The sequence below is a fragment of the Schistocerca cancellata genome, chromosome 8, assembly GCF_023864275.1.
Source record: "Schistocerca cancellata isolate TAMUIC-IGC-003103 chromosome 8, iqSchCanc2.1, whole genome shotgun sequence".
In the NCBI taxonomy this organism is placed as follows: Eukaryota; Metazoa; Arthropoda; class Insecta; order Orthoptera; family Acrididae; genus Schistocerca; species Schistocerca cancellata.
In genome coordinates, this window is record NC_064633.1 from 502,156,756 (window position 1) to 502,175,498 (window position 18,743).

Consider the following 18,743-nt stretch of genomic DNA (forward strand, 5'->3'; position numbering starts at 1 on the left):
CACTAAAGATTCTTTCCAACTTTCAGCTTCTTTTACTTTGCTTAGTACCTAGTACGTAGTTTGATTATAAGATGTGTGTAGCTGTCTGTCCCCCAGTTGCACATAACTTCAACAAAAATACTTTTATCCTCTAAAAATTCTTGCTTAGACATTTTCCGCTTCCTGTCACACTAATTTTTGCGACGTTTGTATTGCCTTTTGCGTGTTTCATTTGCAGAATTTTTCACGCTTTCTCCATTCATCAACTTAAGTCCAAGGATCTCTAATAGTCCTTGTCTTTTACTTTGTTTGATCCTGTTTTGCCTTCAGTGTTTCATCTCTTAAAGCTACGCATACGTCTTTTAACGTTTTCCACACCCTTATTTCAGTCAAACTTTTCTGCCGTTGAAACTCTCAACTATCTCTGGTTCTTTCAACTTATCCAGGTCCCATATCTTTATTATCTACCTTTCTGCCATTTCTTTAGTTGCAACGCGCAGTTCGTAAACAATAAATTAGGGTCAGAGGCCAAATGTGTCACAAAAAAGGTTTCAAGTTTAAAATGCAGTTCATAAATCTGAGCGTAAACGTTGTATAATCAATCTGAAATCTTCCAGTATCTCCAGGTCCCTTCCACGCATACAGCCGTCTTCCATCACTCTTAAACCAAGTGTTAGCGATGTTTAAAATATGGCCTGTGCAAAATTCTACCAGGCAGGCTACCCTTTGATTCATTGCCCTCAATTCATGTTCTCCCATTATTGTTCCCACTCTTCGTTCTCTTACTATAAAGTTCCAGTTCTCATGTCTTTCTTAACTAACTGAATTTCTTTTATTTAGTCATACATTCTTACGATATCTTCGTCATCTGCGTAGCTAGTTGGAATATAAGCTTTTGCTATTGCGGTGGGTGATTGCTTCATATTTATCTTGATAATACGCTCACTATGTTGTTCAAGGCACTTTACCACTCAGAGTAGCAGCGCAACAGGGCCGTGATTTCTCCGATGTTGCATGGCTAGATTAGTCGGTCATCCAGACTGTTGCCCTGCAACAACTGACAAGGATTCGTAAGTTAGTCTGACCTCTACATATACACCCCTCAGTTGTGGTTGCGCCTGTGGTATGTCTATCTCTATCGTTGATACATGCAGGCCACTCCACCACGGTAAATTACGTGTATCATGGAAAGTGAGGGGAGCTGGAGGATGATCATGAGAGAGGAATAATTTCGTCAACATCTGGCGGGTTTTGAGCTTAGGTTACATATCTAGAATTGTACAGTACTCCTCACCGAAAATTTCCTAATAAAATTGCAGAAATATACCTTTTATCTTTTCTTTGACTTTTTATTTTATCGTCACGTTACGTTGCATCTGATTTCTTGCTGATATGGACATGTGTATTTACATATGACTATTATTCGTTGAAAGTTAAATATCGGTGTTGTATAGAACATAAGCTATTCGAACAAAATGAGAATTTCTCAGTTTGTTAGGGCATGCACATTTTACCACACTTTTTGTATAATGAGAAATTACTATATTACGTTGAAAGACCTGTAAGATTCCAGGAAGCGTTAGAAGTAAGCAAGTGATGGTGTACTGACCATTGGTTTGCTTGAAGATGGTGACGATCATTCTTCATTGTTAAAAACGTTTTGTTATGTATGATACAAAGCGAAAATGCAGTGAGCCTGAATTCCTAGACTTCACAGTAATTTCTGTTTGACTCTTAAGATTTTTCATTCCATAAAATGTTTTTGTGAACTGCTGTTTATTTACAACAATAATTTTAAGTTAAACTGTTTAACCTATTTACGTTCGCTGAGATATACTGTTGTTACTTAATTATTAGTATTATATTTCATAATAAAATCAATTAAAACGTATTGTAACTTCTTGTAGTGATGTCTTTTCTGTGTTTCTTGACTGTTCCTATTACCTGTTATTTTTACCACTAAATCAATGGTGGATTTTTGAAGCATCATGCACAATGAAACTACTCTCTTTAAGGTACTTTGTGTATCATGTATTTTTCTGTGAGTATAACCACTTGAAACGTTACAAGGGTTCGTATTCAATAAAATCCGCTCAATGGTATGTACCATTAGTCGTTTACTCCTTACATCGAACAAACGGTGCTTTATTTCTGCAAAGCCAAATCACTAGCTCTTTACCTTATAAACTGCCTTTAATTTTTGAATGGCAATGGAATAAAAGTAGTTGTATGTCGTCTTCATAATATGCAACACAGACATAAATTTACTCAGTGAAGGTGAAGTGTCACTTAGGGCTCTGGCATGGGACTTCAAAAAATCTCTTTCATCGTAATTCGAGGAGGCATTTAAAATAGGCACATTCAACGTTTTTTTTGTGTTTAGGACACCTTTCTAATATCCTTCTCATCCTCTTCTTTATATATCTGAAAATTTCGTTATGCGTAACGTCTGACCTACAGTTTGTACTTTCTATTCATCAACATTTTCGTTATGGGTGGATACCTCTTTAATTATTTGGTGTAGTGAGTAACTGGATTCAGGCCTTCGTAGTTCGATCTGTGCAGATCTGCATCCGAGAACAGATAGCTGAAGTACCTGAATATCTCTAAATTTTAATTTTTATGTGGGAAATCATGTGACCTAAAATTAACACAGTGGTTCGTAACAATAAATTTCTTTTAAATCGGGACTAAAGTTGCGAAAAGCTCTCGAGCAAACATAACAAATCCCTGAAACTGGTTCATTATACAGTCCAATCTATGAAAAGTCTACTTCATAAGGTAGGTTTAAAGGCACAGAACATGTACTCGAAGGCATCTTTTGTCAAGAGAGAAACAGACTACAAAACAGGTCAAAAAAAATCGATGGACGTTTATCCGATCATCCTCATAAAATTTGAACTCATGTACTGAAAGCATTAAAACTGAAAGAATGCACCGTGTGTTCCAGTGTCATGGTCACTGTGTGGTGCTAGCGGTGAAGACAACGGGAAACGGCCATTACTGAATCCAAACGAAATCGCGGAGGAGGAACAGCTTTCGTTTGTATTCAGTAAGTGTTAACTGTGTTTCAGGGTGGTTCGCTATTGACTGGATACGAAAAGCAGAGGGGCGCGGGATCACGTACATCAGTAATTCGTCCTTAGGATGCACTGCATAGCAGTCTAAATTACCATTCCAAAATAGCAAATGTAATTCGTGGTAATACTGCAGACACAGTAACTAATATGAAATTTGTGGGACAAATGTCTCGACTTTTCGAAATAAACGAAGGTTTACGGGAAGCTTGTTCCCTGTCCACAGGTTTTTAGCTATATTCTAACAATGAACAGTGATCGTAGTGTGAGTCTGTTGTTTTGGGAAGAGGAAATGAAAATATTGTAATAAACTCTCGGATTTGTAGATGAATTACCTACGCTCTCTCACTGTGTGTCATGTGCTGCAATACACATTATGCTTTTAGAAGAAATAGCCAGTAGGACTGGCTTAAGAAAATAAACAAATATTGCAACGAAATGCATGAAAACAGTTGCTGGCCAAACACAGAAAATCAAAAAATGCTAGTACCTTGCGGAGGCAATCAAAAAATTCTTGTGGAAAACCTGCTATAGAGAAAAGAATACAAAATCAGTTTAATGTGGTATTGACTGATAATCAATCGTGACTCTTTCGAAAACATTGTAAGGATTACTTTGGCTCGAGGAGTGCTGCGGAGAGTGTCTTCAACACGTGACAAAGTCAAGGTGAAACCACGTCAATATGTCGTGAGGTTGGTCGGCCACCACTGATTATAGATCTCGGACGTCGTAGGCTGGGCAGACTGGTAAAACAGGACAGGCGGCGATCTAAGGCCGAACTACACTACTGGCCATTAAAATTACTACACCACGAAGATGACGTGCTACAGACGCGAAATTTAACCGACAGCATGAAGATGATGTGATATACAAATGATTAGCTTTCCAGAACATTCACATAAGGTTGGCACCAGTGGCGACACCTACAACTTGCTAACATGAGAACAGTTTCCAACCGATTTCTCATACACAAACAGCAGTTGACCGGCGTAGCCTGGTGAAACGTTGTTGTGATGCCTCGTGTAAGGAGGAGAAATGCGTACCATCACGTTTCCGACTTTGATAAAGGTCGGATTGTAGCCTATGGCGATTGCGGTTTATCGTATCGCGACATTCCTGTTCGCGTTGGTCGAGATCCAATGACTGCTAGCAGAAAATGGAATCGTTGCGTTCAGGAGGGAAATACGGAACGCCGTGCAGAATCCCAAAGGCCTTATATCACTAGCAGTCAAGATGAGTGGCATCTTATCCGCATCGCTGTAACGGATCGTGCAGCCACGTGTCGATCTCTGAGTCAACAGATGTGAACGTTTATAAGACAACAACCATCTGCACGAACAGTTCGATGACGTTGGCAGCAGCATGGGCGGAGGCCATGGCTGCGGTTACCCTTAACGCTGCATCACGGACAGGGGCGCCTGCGATGGTGTACTCAACGACAAACCTAGGTGCACGAATGGCAAAACGTCATTTTTTCGGATGAATCCTGGTTCTGTTTACAGCATCATGATGGTCGCATCCATGTTTGGCGACATCGCGGTGAACGCAAGTTGGAAGCGTGTATTCGTCATCGCCATGCTCGAATGTCACCCGGCGTGATGGTATGGGGTGCCATTGGTTACACGTCTCGGTCATCTCTTGTTCGCATTGACGGCACTTTGAACAGTGGACGTTATACTTCAGATGCGTTACGTCCCGTGGCTCTACCCTTCATTCGATCCCTGCGAAACTTTACATTTCAGCAGGATAATGCACGATCGCATGTTGCAGGTCCTGTACGGGCCTTTCTGGATACAGAAAATGTTCGACTGCTGCCTTGGCCAGCACATTTTCCAGATCTCTCACCAACTGAAAACGTCTGGTCAATGGTGGCCGAGCAACTGGCTCGTCACAATACGCCAGTCACTACTCTTGATGATCTGTTGTATCGTGTTGAAGCTGCATGGGCAGCGGTACCTGTACACGCCATCCAAGCTCTCTTTGACTCAATGCCCAGGCGTATGAAGCCCGTTATTACGGCCAGAGGTGGTTGTTCTGGGTACTGATTTCTCAGGATCTATGCACCCAAATTGCGTGGAAACGTGATCACATGTCAGTTCTAGTATAATATATTTGTCCAATGAATACCCGCGTATCATCCGCATTTCCTCTTGGTGTAGCAATTTAAACGACCAGTTGTGTAATATCAGACTTTAATGCTGGACAGAGGAATAGTGCAACGAACGCTCCTAATGATGGGCCTCCGCAGCTGACGACCCATGCATGTGCCAATGTTGACACCACGACATCGGCAACTGCAACTGCGGAACACGTGACCTTCGGTACTGTAGGTTGGCGTAGGGGCAGGGCGCTGCACGGTCTGAATATTGTCGATACCTCCTTTTTTTATGGGAACATTCACGAGTGCGTCCATGGGTACAGTGGAAATCGTGCAAGAGATAATGACGGCCAGAAATATCGTACACTGGTCGCAGACGACCTACACTCCTTCATGATGATCACGTTTCGCGACGGCAGTGGAATTTTTCAACATGATAATGCTCTATGTCACAAGGCCAGGAGTGCGATGGAGTCGTTCGAGGAAAACGATGACGAGTTCCGATAAATGTGTTTGCCCGCTAACTTGCCAGTACTGAACCCGATCGAACTCATCTGGGATATGATTGATCGTGGCGTCAGAGCTCATCCTAACCCTCCGCGGAATTGACGTCAGTTAGATGACTTGTGTGTTCAGATGCGGTGACAGATCCCTCCAGCGACCTACCGAGGGCTCGTTGCTTCCATGCTAAGGTGCGTCGCCGCTGTTATCCGTGTCAAGGTTGGACGTACCGGCTATTAGGTAGGGTGGTCATAATGGTCTGGCTGATCAGTGTATATTGCTCGTGATAACAGCTGTCATGGTCGTGTAATGGATGCACCTTCACGACGCATAATACAAAACAAACGCAACCAAACTGATACACACAAAAACCCACTTCTAAAACTGTACCATATCGGACAAAATAGCCAACCTGTTTTTAAAACAGTAGATGTCGGGATTTCTTTTGCCACGAACAACTTAAGAAAGAAACTGAACCATGACGTCTCACAATCAATAGATAAACTGAACATATCAGAAATTTATAAAGTCACATGCAGTGGTTGTGACAAGTATTACATCGGTCAAACGGGAAGAAATTTTAAAACCCGACTATTTCAAACTTGGTAAAGGTAATACGTCAGCTATAGTGAACCTACAAATCAGGATACAGTGTTGCAATAGGCAGCGGTCTTAAAGTTTTGCATTGTTTACAAAAGAGCTGGAAAATTGACAACTTTGTGTGATGGAGATGGAAATGTTCATCCATGGACAAAAGTGGGAAAACGAGAACTTAAATTTAGTCACAGAGTTGATTGAGAATTCAAATATCTTCATCAAGTTCAATTTAGAAATCTCAGTGTAGAAAATACGTTACATTAAGTTTACATTCGAGTCCAGGTCCCAGCAACATCTTTGTAATTCTTAAAAATAAATCTTTTATACCCTCGCTTTTATTATAAAATTGTCACAGTCGCTCATTCTGTAACATTTTTCGACAACCAACATCACTGACGTGACAGTAAGACGTGCTGAGGACACTGCAGCTGACTGACAATATATCGATGGTCAAATCTAAATAAGTTTTGTTTTAACGCCGTCTTTTTCTCTGCAGTGTATTTATGATATCGTGTTTCACCATAACGGTTGAGATCAATGGCTAACAAGATCTAAACAGCCATAGAAATAGAGCTCCCTCAACACATTATAAGAAGACTGCCACGACACAAGAACAAACTCAATGATACAACTGTGTAGGCTTCCACGGCCAGAGTCAGTCAACATAAATTTTTTCTGGATACGGTACCACGTCTTATTGTATAAAAGTACTGCTGTAGAAAATCAATGTTTCGGCCACGGCTGCAGCGGACTTCTTATGGATCTACTGGTGCGTTCTAGTTACGCAGTGATCCTTATATTTTGTTACTACCGTTCACTGCACATGCCATTAGTCATAATTTTAAAATGATAGTTCTTTCCATCGGTCACTTAAGGGAGAAGGAGCGGGAATTTTATTTTAATAGGTTACTGCAGTGGAGGGAGAGCGTAATCTCTGTTGTCTGTTGGCTCTTGTATTATGTGCCATGAATAGTGGTCACCGGCGAATGGGAAGTTGGCTCCTGTTTACCAAGTGCTGAACGTGGGCCACGCAGCGGCAATCATGGAGCATAACACTAGAGCCAATACACAACATAAGTTACGCTCTCCCTTCACTGCAGTAACCTATTAAAATAAAGTTCCCGCACCTTCTTCCTTAAGTGACCGGTGAAAAGAACTATCTTCTTAAAATTATGACTAATGGTATGTGCAGTGAACGGTAGTAACAAAATATAACGATCACTGCATAGCTAGAACGCACCAGTAGACGCGAAAGAAGACCGCAGCAACCGTTGGTTTTCTCCGAATGTTCGATTGTCTGTGAAATCTTATGGGACTTAACTGCTAAGGTTATCAGTCCCTAAGCTTAGACACTACTTTACTTAAATTATCCTAAGGACAAACATACATGCAAGAGGGAGGATTCGAACCTCCGCCGGGACCAGACGCACAGTCCATTACTGTAGCCCCTGAGATCACTCGGCTAATCCCGTGCGCGGTTTTTTCCAACAGTAGTTTTATACAATACCACTCGATATCACACCAAGAAAACTTTTATGTCGACAAACTGAATATTGCAAAATAAATCTAAGTAGCCACTGAATTTTGTGACTGATGGTGGTATTTGAAAACCTTTCCCAGAATACCAATAAGTGGAAGAATATATTGTGTAATTAAAAACGATTGCAATAAACAATTCATGTTTGAAAAAGTAAAAATAACGAACTGGAATACAGAAGTGAAGGAAGAATGTCTGCATGCAAGTGAATTCCTAGCATTAAGCTATAATTTAAATAAATAAGAAATATTAGAAAGGCGAATGATTAGGAAAATATTTAGGGCCGTAGAAAGCTTTGGAAGAGTGGAAATTACAAGTAACGATGAAATTTCTCGAAAATTTGAAAACATATCAGAAGTGATGAGAAAAGAAAACGGGCATTGTTAGACATTTATATCAAATGCAAGGAGCTAGGCTAACCTAAAAAGTCCTCAAGTATTTGTGGGTTAAACAACAATATAGATCCACGAAGTAAAAAGGATTTGTAACAAAAAAGAATTTAAAAGTTGAATGAAACGACTAACAGTGGAATAATGAATTTGGAAGATTTCCAACGTACGAGCGCAAAAAATAGTTGTCCGATGTCATCAGAAGAAAGAATATAGTGCACAAATAAAGAGTACGGGAAGAAAAGAAAAGAACAACGCTTAAGGAACTAACAATGGCATGTGGTTCCTAGTTGACCAAACCTGCAATAAAAAAATAAGAATACAGTGCCTTATATTTAAGAAACTGAGTGCTGTATTGAGCATTAAATTTCCAATGTATTTTAATGGCACTGCAACTGAAAACTTTCTGAAGTGAAATATGGACGTTAATTACACAAAAATTGAAAAAAAATTAAGTGTTCTTCAACTAGTAAATTAAAGATATATATTGTAAATAACAAGACTGGACAGAAGAAAGACAACGAAATTGATGAAGAAACTATAGAACATGAGGATGTCATAGTGACTTACGAAACTGAAATGGATGTGAAAGGGTCTGCATATAGTACGATGAAGTGTTGGGAGACTGACAGAGGACGTTCTGTATTGGATTCCTCGTGGTGACAAAAGACGGAGAACGCGACATGATGAAATATGGATTGACGACGTGAAGAAAAAGTAATACAAACCAGGAAGTGGAAAGGTGATGATCGTAATGTGTAGAGATCTCTCGAAGACGCGCATATCTTGAAGTGAGTGACGAATGGCAGCTGCTGTCAATGATGGTCATTTCAGTCAAAGTTCTTAAAAATTCTTTAAATACTTCTATAAAAATGATAAAAATAGTTTTGATGAAATATACTACGATGCAACTAATGGTAAAGGTTGTGCAAATTGAGTATGCAGTGTTACTGTTAATCACATCACAAGAAACTTCTTCTAACACATTCATGCAGTAATTTGGGAGACCACTAACGCAAATGATAACAAATGCCCAGCACCCTATTATCAAAATAAAGGATGCTCAAGAATATTTCCGCATCCGTCCTCTACAGGTCTTTCTACAACCAGCTACATGACTCTCATTTTTAGATCGGAAGACAAAGGCAAAGAGGGTGGCCACCAAACACTTGTCATCCGATGCTTAAGGCCGGCTACACCAATGTTTGCAACTAGCTACAGCAATATTTGTGACTTCTGGATAAAGCTGTACATGCCAAAAGTAACATTGGTTTATCTTCATCATTAGCTATACAGGGTGAGTCACCTAACATTACCGTTGGATATATTTCTTAAACCACATCAAATACCGACGAGTCGATTCCACAAACCGAACGTGAGGAGAGGAGCTAGTGTAATTGGTTAATACAAACCATAAAAAATGCACGGAAGTATGTTTATTAACACAAACCTACGTTTTTTAAATGGAACCCCGTTAGTTTTGTTAGCACATCTGAACATATAAACAAATACGTAATCAGTGCCGTTTGTTGCATTGTAAAATGTTAATTACATCCGCAGATATTGTAACCTAAAGTTGACGCTTGAGTACCACTCATCCGCTGTTCGTTCGTGTGTACCGGGGAGCACCGAATTACGTAGGGATCCAAAGGGAACGGTGATGGACCTTAGGTACAGGAGAGACTGGAACAGCACATTGTCCACATGCTAACACCCTTATATTGGTCTTTTTCACTGACGCACATGTACATTAGCATGAGGGGTGAGATACACGTACACACGTAGTTTCCGTTTTCAATTACGGAGTGGAATAGAGTGTGTCCCGACATTAAGGCCAATAGATGTTCAATGTGGTGGCCATCATTTGCTGCACACAATTGCAATCTCTGGCGTAATGGATGTCGTACACGCCGCAGTACATCTGGTGTAATGTCGCCGCAGGCTGCCACAATACGTTGTTTCATATCCTCTGGGGTTGTAGGTACATCACGGTACACATTCTCCTTTAACGTACCCCACAGAAAGAAGTCCAGAGGTGATGAGGAGAACGGGCTGGCCAACTTATGCGTCCTCCACGTCCTATGAAACGCCTGTCGAACATCCTGTCAAGGGTCAGCCTAGTGTTAATTGCGGAATGTGCAGGTGCACCATCATGCTGATACCACATACGTCGACGCGTTTTCAGTGGGACATTTTCGAGCAACGTTGGCAGATCATTCTGTAGAAACGCGATGTATGTAGCAGCTGTTTGGGCCCCTGCAATGAAGTGAGGACCAATGAGGAGGTCGCCAATGATTCCGCACCATACATTTACAGTCCACGGTCGCTGTCGCTCTACCTGTCTGAGCCAGCGAGGATTGTCCACGGACCAGTAATGCATTTTCCGTAGATTACCTGCCCCGTGGTTTATGAAACCTGCTTCATCGCTAAACAGGTAGAACTGCAACGCAATCTCTGTAAATACCCATTGACAGAATTGCAATCGATGATTAAAGTCATCACCATGTAATTGCTGATGTAGCGACACGTGAAACGGGTGAAAGCGGTGACGTTGCAGTATGCGCATTACACTACATTTGACTCAGACCACCGGCTCTCGCAATGTCCCGTGTACTCATGTGAGGGTTCTTGGCAACACCAGCTAGCACACCAACTGCACCCGCTTCTCCTGTGACGGGCCTGTTACGGACCCGTTTGCGTGCTACGACCATACCTGTTGCATACAGTTGGCGGTAGATGTTTTGCAATGTGCGGCACGATGGATGCTCTCTGTCTGGGTACCGTTCTACATACACCCTGCAGGCTTCAGCTGCATTTCGTCGACACTCGCCATAGATGAGTATCTTCTCCGCCTTTTCAGAGTTCGAATACACTTTGGTCACAGTTCCTACAACTCTGCACTATCACAGACGTCTGGTAACACGGTGTAATACAGTTGGTCTGCGTGCGGAGACGAATGCAGAATAACGATAGCAGCAAGCGCTACATGCGGACACTGGGACAGCTAGATCAAACCACAACAGTGCACTACAGCCACGCTCGTAAACATGGTCGTCATCGTAAACATGTCCCTGCAGGTGCTGCTCGCCGACCGTGGCCCGTGTTTGTTACAACACGCAACAGAACGTCGGAGGTTTCAAGCGTCAACTTTAGGTTACAGTATCTCCGGATGTAATTAACATTTTACAATGCAACAAACGACACTGATTACGTATTTGATTATATGTTCAGATGTGCTAACAAAACTAACGTGGTTCCATTAAAAAAAACGGAGGTTTGTGTTAAAAAACATACTTCCGTGCATTTTTGTATGGTTTGTATCAAACAATTACACTAGCCCCTCTCCTCACGTTCGGTCTGTGGAATCGGTTCGTCAGTATTTGATGTGGTTTACGAAATATATCCAGCGGTAACGTTAGGTGACTCACCCTGTATACTGCTTTTCTATAATGTAGGAACAGTCTGTTTATAAACGTCTCTCATGGTACATAACAGTATGCAAGTTGCGTATAGCTCGGATGCCTCAGTCAATAGTCCATATTTTTACGTCCTAGGGAAGTCTTATCTTCGCCTAAGAACTGAAAAATTGTTTGTTTAAGACGTACTTTCAGGGCGGTGCCTTGCCAGCCAACGAGGTTGCTTAGCGCAGAATTTCAAGTTCGATAGGGCCTTGTGAACAGGGAGACAGTCTTCTCTTGGTTGCCATCTGAAGCTGTTAACGACTAATGACGACTGCATGATGACGACTTGTAAAATTTAGACGTTTGTTATGTATTACTGAGATGGAGATTTCTCAGCTGCAGCGTTCTGGATTATTAGTGAGATTGTCGCTTGCTTCAAGTGCGTTGCCATAATACGGTATTACACAGATCTCACGAGCATCTGTGTGTCATGGTGACGCAATTGTGTATCTATGTGAGCAAGGTGAGGTCTTTGTTCAGATCACGTCTTTGAATAAACGAGGATCAATATCTATCTTACACTGAGTCAGCTGGAGATATAGGTCGTCTGTCACGTTACTTTACCACTCTCTAAGTAATATTCAGAGAATTTAATAGCATATGGGTCTATTTTCCTGGTTTTTGTGTAGTATTGTACACACACACACACACACACACACACACACACACACACACACACACACACACACATTCCGTTAGAGCACACTTGTATACGTTGGTTTTGAGTTTCTGCGTCAATTTTCCGTATAATAAGTTAATTTTAACTCTGTCTCCAGGTACTTTCCACCCAAAGTCAATTTTCAATCCTAGAGATTTTAATCTTATCTGCACACGTGCTCGTATATTCTTTGTTCATTCCAGTATGAGGAGCGTTTACAATGTATTTGAAATGAACTACCATCAGCAGAATTATTGTTTCGATAAACTGCTCAGCAGACGGACTTATTTTCCTTTTTGATGTACAATTTTCATCTACATAAGGCAATTGGGTATTGCAGAGAACTTCAAGACTTGAGCTACTTCAATGAATGCTTCGAAACTTTGCATTTCAGTGAACCATTTTCATGTCGTTAGGTACTAGGACACGCAGTGTGCAGTTACATTTGCATGTCATGCATCATTTCTACAAGGAGAAATGTACAGGTAGCGCTAGGACGATAAAAGATCTTGGTTAGAATTTGTCTTCATTTAATTTACATTACGGACCTACATATAAATTTCGTTGCGCTATATATATTTGCTTAGTACCACAAGTTTCATAAACAGTAGTCAAATCGCTTTCTTGTTTCGTAATGGGTCTAATGTCATACAAAGGGGAATAATTTTTTGGCATTAATATCGGAGCCGTAACTTACTAAGCAGTTATAGGTGAAAGAAACAATGTAGTGGGTAATTTTCAAGATCAATGATGATGGTCTAAGAAATAACTTTGTTACTCTGTTACCTGCGTTCCATGTAACGTAACGACGTTACACATTAAATAGAAGGCATTGGCTTTTTTGTCGACTGTATTCCATGTAAATTTTTCTTATGTGTTTATTATAGTAGGTGAGAGTGTTTCACGTGGAGGATAGTGTGTCGGCGATCACATGATGTTTCCTGGCTGGTTTTTGAAACTACTGATCGTTTGTAGAATCACGTAAAGGAACACGTATTAGGTACACCATATACAGTTTCCTGCATTTATTGCTGTTTTTGTTTTTGTAAGATATGAGGTTGTGTTCTGTGCGCTTGTAAATACAAGTATTACGAAGTCTTCTTACTTAAGTTCTGTATGATATATTACAGCTATTTGGTGGATGTTGTTAATTCTTCAACTATGGAGGTTTCTTGGTGAGTTAAGTTCTTTATATTTTAACAACTAGCTACACAACGTGTGGAGGCCAAAGCCATACTTCGTCGGTCTTGCACCATCTTCTACGGTGAAACTGGTCTACTCGATACATACGAATGAACTGGGTTTATTTAACGTCGTAATAATTTTCCCTGTCTGGAAATTAGAAATCGGTGCTAGTTATCAAGAGCTTCTATTTCAAAATGTTGTAACTGGTTTCAGAATATATTCCTACTAAATTTGATTTCAGTTACAGGTTATTATTGTGAAGCTGAGTAATAATAGACTAAGTTTCTCGACTGTAACACTTTGAAATTTCCATATAGTATTTGTTCCTAGCTACTTGACGTACCTTGTAATAGTTTTTCACATTTGGAACCCCATATTTTCCGGAGAAATTTTTTGGATATTAGAAAAAGAATCAAGCACACTTAAATTAAATGCTATCATTTCAAAATGGAATAATAAAATATATTTAAATTTTAATACAAGGTTGAACAGAGGCTAAAGTCTGAAAAGTGTTCTAAGGTAGAAGACTGTGCGCTACGTTACGTATATTACTTTTTGTATCCATATACTTGAATGGATTTTGTCTGTATAGTAAAATAAATATTGCTCTGTGAAAGTTTTTATTTAACTATGTAGTTACTATAATCTCGTATTAGCTGATTAATGCTTTGTGGTAAAACATCCAAAGTTTTTAAGCGAGGTCTTTTGCGCCGAGATACTAATGTCTTTGACATGTCGACTATCGCGTGTGCTGTGGGAGGTAGACAATCAACGTGTAACGGTCATCGAAGTCAGTCAGCACTAGAAGGTTGCACTGGTATTGTTACACAGCAGAAATGTGTTATAGACAAACATGAAATTTTCTCGAAGTCCTCTCCATCTAGTATCAAGGCAGGGCAAACAAGGGTAATGCACCTTGTCACAATGAAACCGACATACAGGCAAAAACCACACATCGCAGAAAACGGAAAAAAAATTGGAAGAGACCGCCTCCCCTCCCACAGATGAAAAACCTTAAGTGTAAACTCAGCAACATGACCTAAGAGAGCAGAAGCGATTACGTCTTTGTAGCTGCTCAGGACCATTTCGTGAAAGAGATTAAACGTTTCACAATTACCCCTATCAGGCTGCTAATGTGGCGGAAAAGCAACATGTTGAAGCACTGAAAGACATTCTTGCAAAGTAGAGGGTGGTGAAGACAGCTGATGAGCCCAGAAAAGTAGGCCACATTCAAATCATCGCTGGCCCGACATACCGTCTCCGCCTCAAACCAGTAGTAGTAAGGCTTCAGAGGCTTTATGTCCAATCCTTAGGTTGCAGTACACCAGCTACGAGTCCAGTCCAGTGATGCGTTGCTACCGTTCGCCAAGTAGACTTCCGCCGCCGAGACTGCCACCCGTCTGGTCTACCAGACTCTGGTGCTTTCAACAGTCGGACTTGCAGCCACTGATGGGAAGAGTTAGAGGACCCACAGCTTCTTGAGCCGAACTAACGGTGGTTGGCGCACTGCACACGTGTCACAGTATTCGGATGGTGTGCTAATCACTGCTGCCACCGACGGCTACCAGTAGGCAGTCATCGAAATCCTCAGGCTTGGTACGAGAACTATGCCGTGGAACATCTCCTCACCACGTAGAGCTGCTGATAGATTACCCGAGCACAAACCTTTGACGTAACCGCCAGTGCTCTGGTAATTCGCAGCTTCTGTCCTGGTCAACCTCGCTTGTCGGGCGGAATATCGAGATGCACCGTACGCCCCCCCCCCCCCTCAAACCCCCTCCTCCCGCCTCAAGCTAAATCACACCGTGTACGATGAGGATGATGAGCGTCCAAGTTCACTGAGACAGCACAGCAACTTCCGAGATCGCGAGACAGCATTACCGTCAGCGTGAGCAAAGATACAGAAGAGAATAAACGATTGTAAACTTTAATGAATAAATTATTGTTTCGCTAAAGTTGTTAATGGATAAATTATTGTTCCGCTAATGTGTCATTAGTTCCCAGCGGGCCGACACGTTGGTTCCACTACACTCCACACTCCCTCATTGTGACAGAAATCTCATCCCAGGCCACTACAGTACGATGGAGTGGAAACCAGACTACAACAATTTCGGAAGCACAGGTTTTAAATGAAGTAAGCGTACCATATTGAAGCTCTATTCACGATTTTGTGATGACTGGCTGACTTTAATATAAGTGGAATACTACGATCTGTAAACCATCAAAAAGTCGTGCTGAGCTGGTTTGTATCTTGCTTTGTACGATATGATATTAGTGGAGTAGACTGCGAGCATTATACCATTTTTCAGCCGTAACTGGTACTCAGTTTTATAAATCTCACCGGTCATTATACCTGCCAGAGTTGGAAAATGCTGAGAGAATTTGTGTTTCGCGTAACATCAGGGCGAGATCTGAAAAACAAAAGAGCATCAAAGGGCATAGTGGACTCTGGATGGCAAACGCGGTTAAAAAGGAAATAGTGCCACAAGGCCAACAGGAGATCAGAGTCTGCTTGGACTCCAGGCAGCAAGTCCATACAGCAGAAAAACTAGCAGCACCCAAAGAAGAAGGCTGGATCGGAGGTCGAAATATTTTGCACAAAACGGCAAAAAAAAAAAAAAAACCCGAGGCAGAACGCCCAACAGCACACTTTTCCATAGAGATGTTCCGTAAACGACGGTCTGATGATTTGTGTATGTGGAATTGGTCACCAATGGCGTACCAGATGTGCTCCATTGAGATCAGGGGAATTTGGCTGAAACATGGAGTTCACCATCATTATCCACAAAGCACTGTCCCACAATTCTAACCACGTCACACTGACATTTGGGAACCGACACTGAAGTCAAGCATGAGGTACTGCTGGTGGACGGCAATCATCTCCACGCAGTTCACAGTTACCATCAAGCCTTCGATTACTGCCTCAGGCCCACTCTGAGCACAGGTGAATGTCCAAGACGGCACAGTACTACTCCCACCGGCTTCTGTGGCACATGTTCCGAGGATACGTGCGCATGGGTGACGTTGTACTTGGAGGTGACCATCTACCAGGTGCAACAATAACAGGCGTAATTCATCCGACCAGGTGACAAGTTTCCGTAATCCACGGATCAATCATGATCACTGCGTGCTCAGTGCATTGGATTGGTATCTGACGATGTTTCCATGTTAACATGGGAATGCGTAAGGATCGTCTACTGAGGAGCTGCATATTCAGCAATGTGCGCTGAACAGTGTGCCCCGAAACACAGGTGGTGGGTGCACCAGCGTTGCACTCTCTCGTCATATTTGCCACTCATCTGTTCATGTGCTGCTTTACAGAGCAGTCAAATGTCCAACTTCCACATTCTGTGACTAGGCGTGTACCTCAAGCACTTTGATGTCGTTCATAGTTTCACCATCCTTCACTTTCCAGAGGAAAGTTTCATCTTTTCTGAGAATCCTTTTACAAGGCGCTTAGCCATAACGATTTACTATTTGTCACAACTGCTTATGCCAAGGGAATTCCCCTTTTATGGCCCTTATCGCCTCTAGAATGGTTCCCCAGTCGTCTCTGCCTCGTTTATATAGCTATGATCATTATATTTTAGCTCATCGATGTACGCCCAGTTGCAGCTTCCTATTTTAAGTATGAAATAAAAATTATGAAATGCTGTTCAATGGTTTCCAATGGTATTAGTTGCATTTGGGCATTGAAATGAATCACTGGCAACAGGTGAAAATTTGTGCTGTATAGGGACTCAATCCCGGATCTCCCGTTTAAGCGAGCGGTTCCCATAACCGCCTCGGCCATCCGAGCATGCTTCCCATCCAACCCAAATTCCCAGTCTCTTACATACTACTGGCGCAGCGCCATTTCGGATTCCTGCAAGATTGGGAGATTGAGCTTTGTGTGCATCCTCTCTGAGAGGGTGGATCTTTCGTCCTCGCAGGTCTTCCACACAGTTGCACATACATTATATTTCCGTTGTTCGAGCAGTTGCCTAGTGTATTAGTCGTTCCTGTTTCGTCTGTATTAATATATGTACGTTAAGAAGTTACCGAAAGCTGCCATAAAGCGACATGATGGCTATTTTAGGGTACTCTAAGTCGAAACCTGCGATCAACGTTTTGACTACCGTTTGTATTCCACATACGAAATGCATTAGTGAACCAGTCAGTCGCTTATAAGTACACATTGCAAAGATTGTTATACTGAGAAGTGTAGAAAGTTAGCATCATTTAATTTTAATGGTGAATTAATACTCATCTGTCAAATGAACTAAATTACAAACCCGCCAGGATAGCCGAGAGCGCTAACGCGCTGCTTCCTGGACTCGCGCGCCGGTCCCGGACCGAATCCGCCCGGCGAATGAACGACGACGGCCGGTGTGCCGACCAGCCTGGACGTGGTTTTTAGGCGGTTTTCCACATACTCCTAGTGCTCTTGGTCCCCACGTCCCGTCTCAGTTACACGACTCGCAGACATTTGCAACAAATTCACACTATTTCACGATTTACACTAGACGCAGACAGATGGGGTAAACTAATTCCGTTCCAGTGGGGAGGGGGGGGGGTGTGTGTATGGGGTGGCGGCAGGAAGGGCATCCGGCCACCCCTTAACCATTAACCTTGCCAATTCTGTCCTTAACAATGCCGACACTACGCGCAATGCAGGTTAAAGGCAGCAGTGAAGGAAAGAAACAAATGAACTAAATTACAAACATGTGATAGTATGTAACACGTGACGACAGCAAGTACCGACTTCATTTGACCTCTCAGAGCTGCGGTAATATTATGCAGAAGAGTTCACAAAATCGATTACAGCAACAGAAACAAAAAGCTGTAACTTTAACAACATATAAGGAATACGACGGGTAAGTTTTTTTACATTGAACCCATAACTAGCTTCAGCGTTCATAGTTTGAGAATTGCTAAGTCCGACTTCAATGGACGAAAATTCAGCACGGGCACATGATTAGAACCCCTACATACAGAATGTGTTAATTTACAAAAGTGTAGTACACACGGATCAGGATGAGAAGTTGACGATGGGGACGCGGTTAAGGGACTTGTGGTTGCGACTTGCATTCATTTTACACAGGCAGATGTTTCCCTACAGGAAATTTGATATGAAACCTAAGTGAACAAATTTTCTGGCGTTGAGGACCTGCATGTTCGAGAAAGTGCTCAATACAAATTATAAAAATACTTATGATTTAACCAGTTGAAAGTCAGCCTTACTGCCGGTGGAAAAATGATCATACCTGAGCACAAAAAAT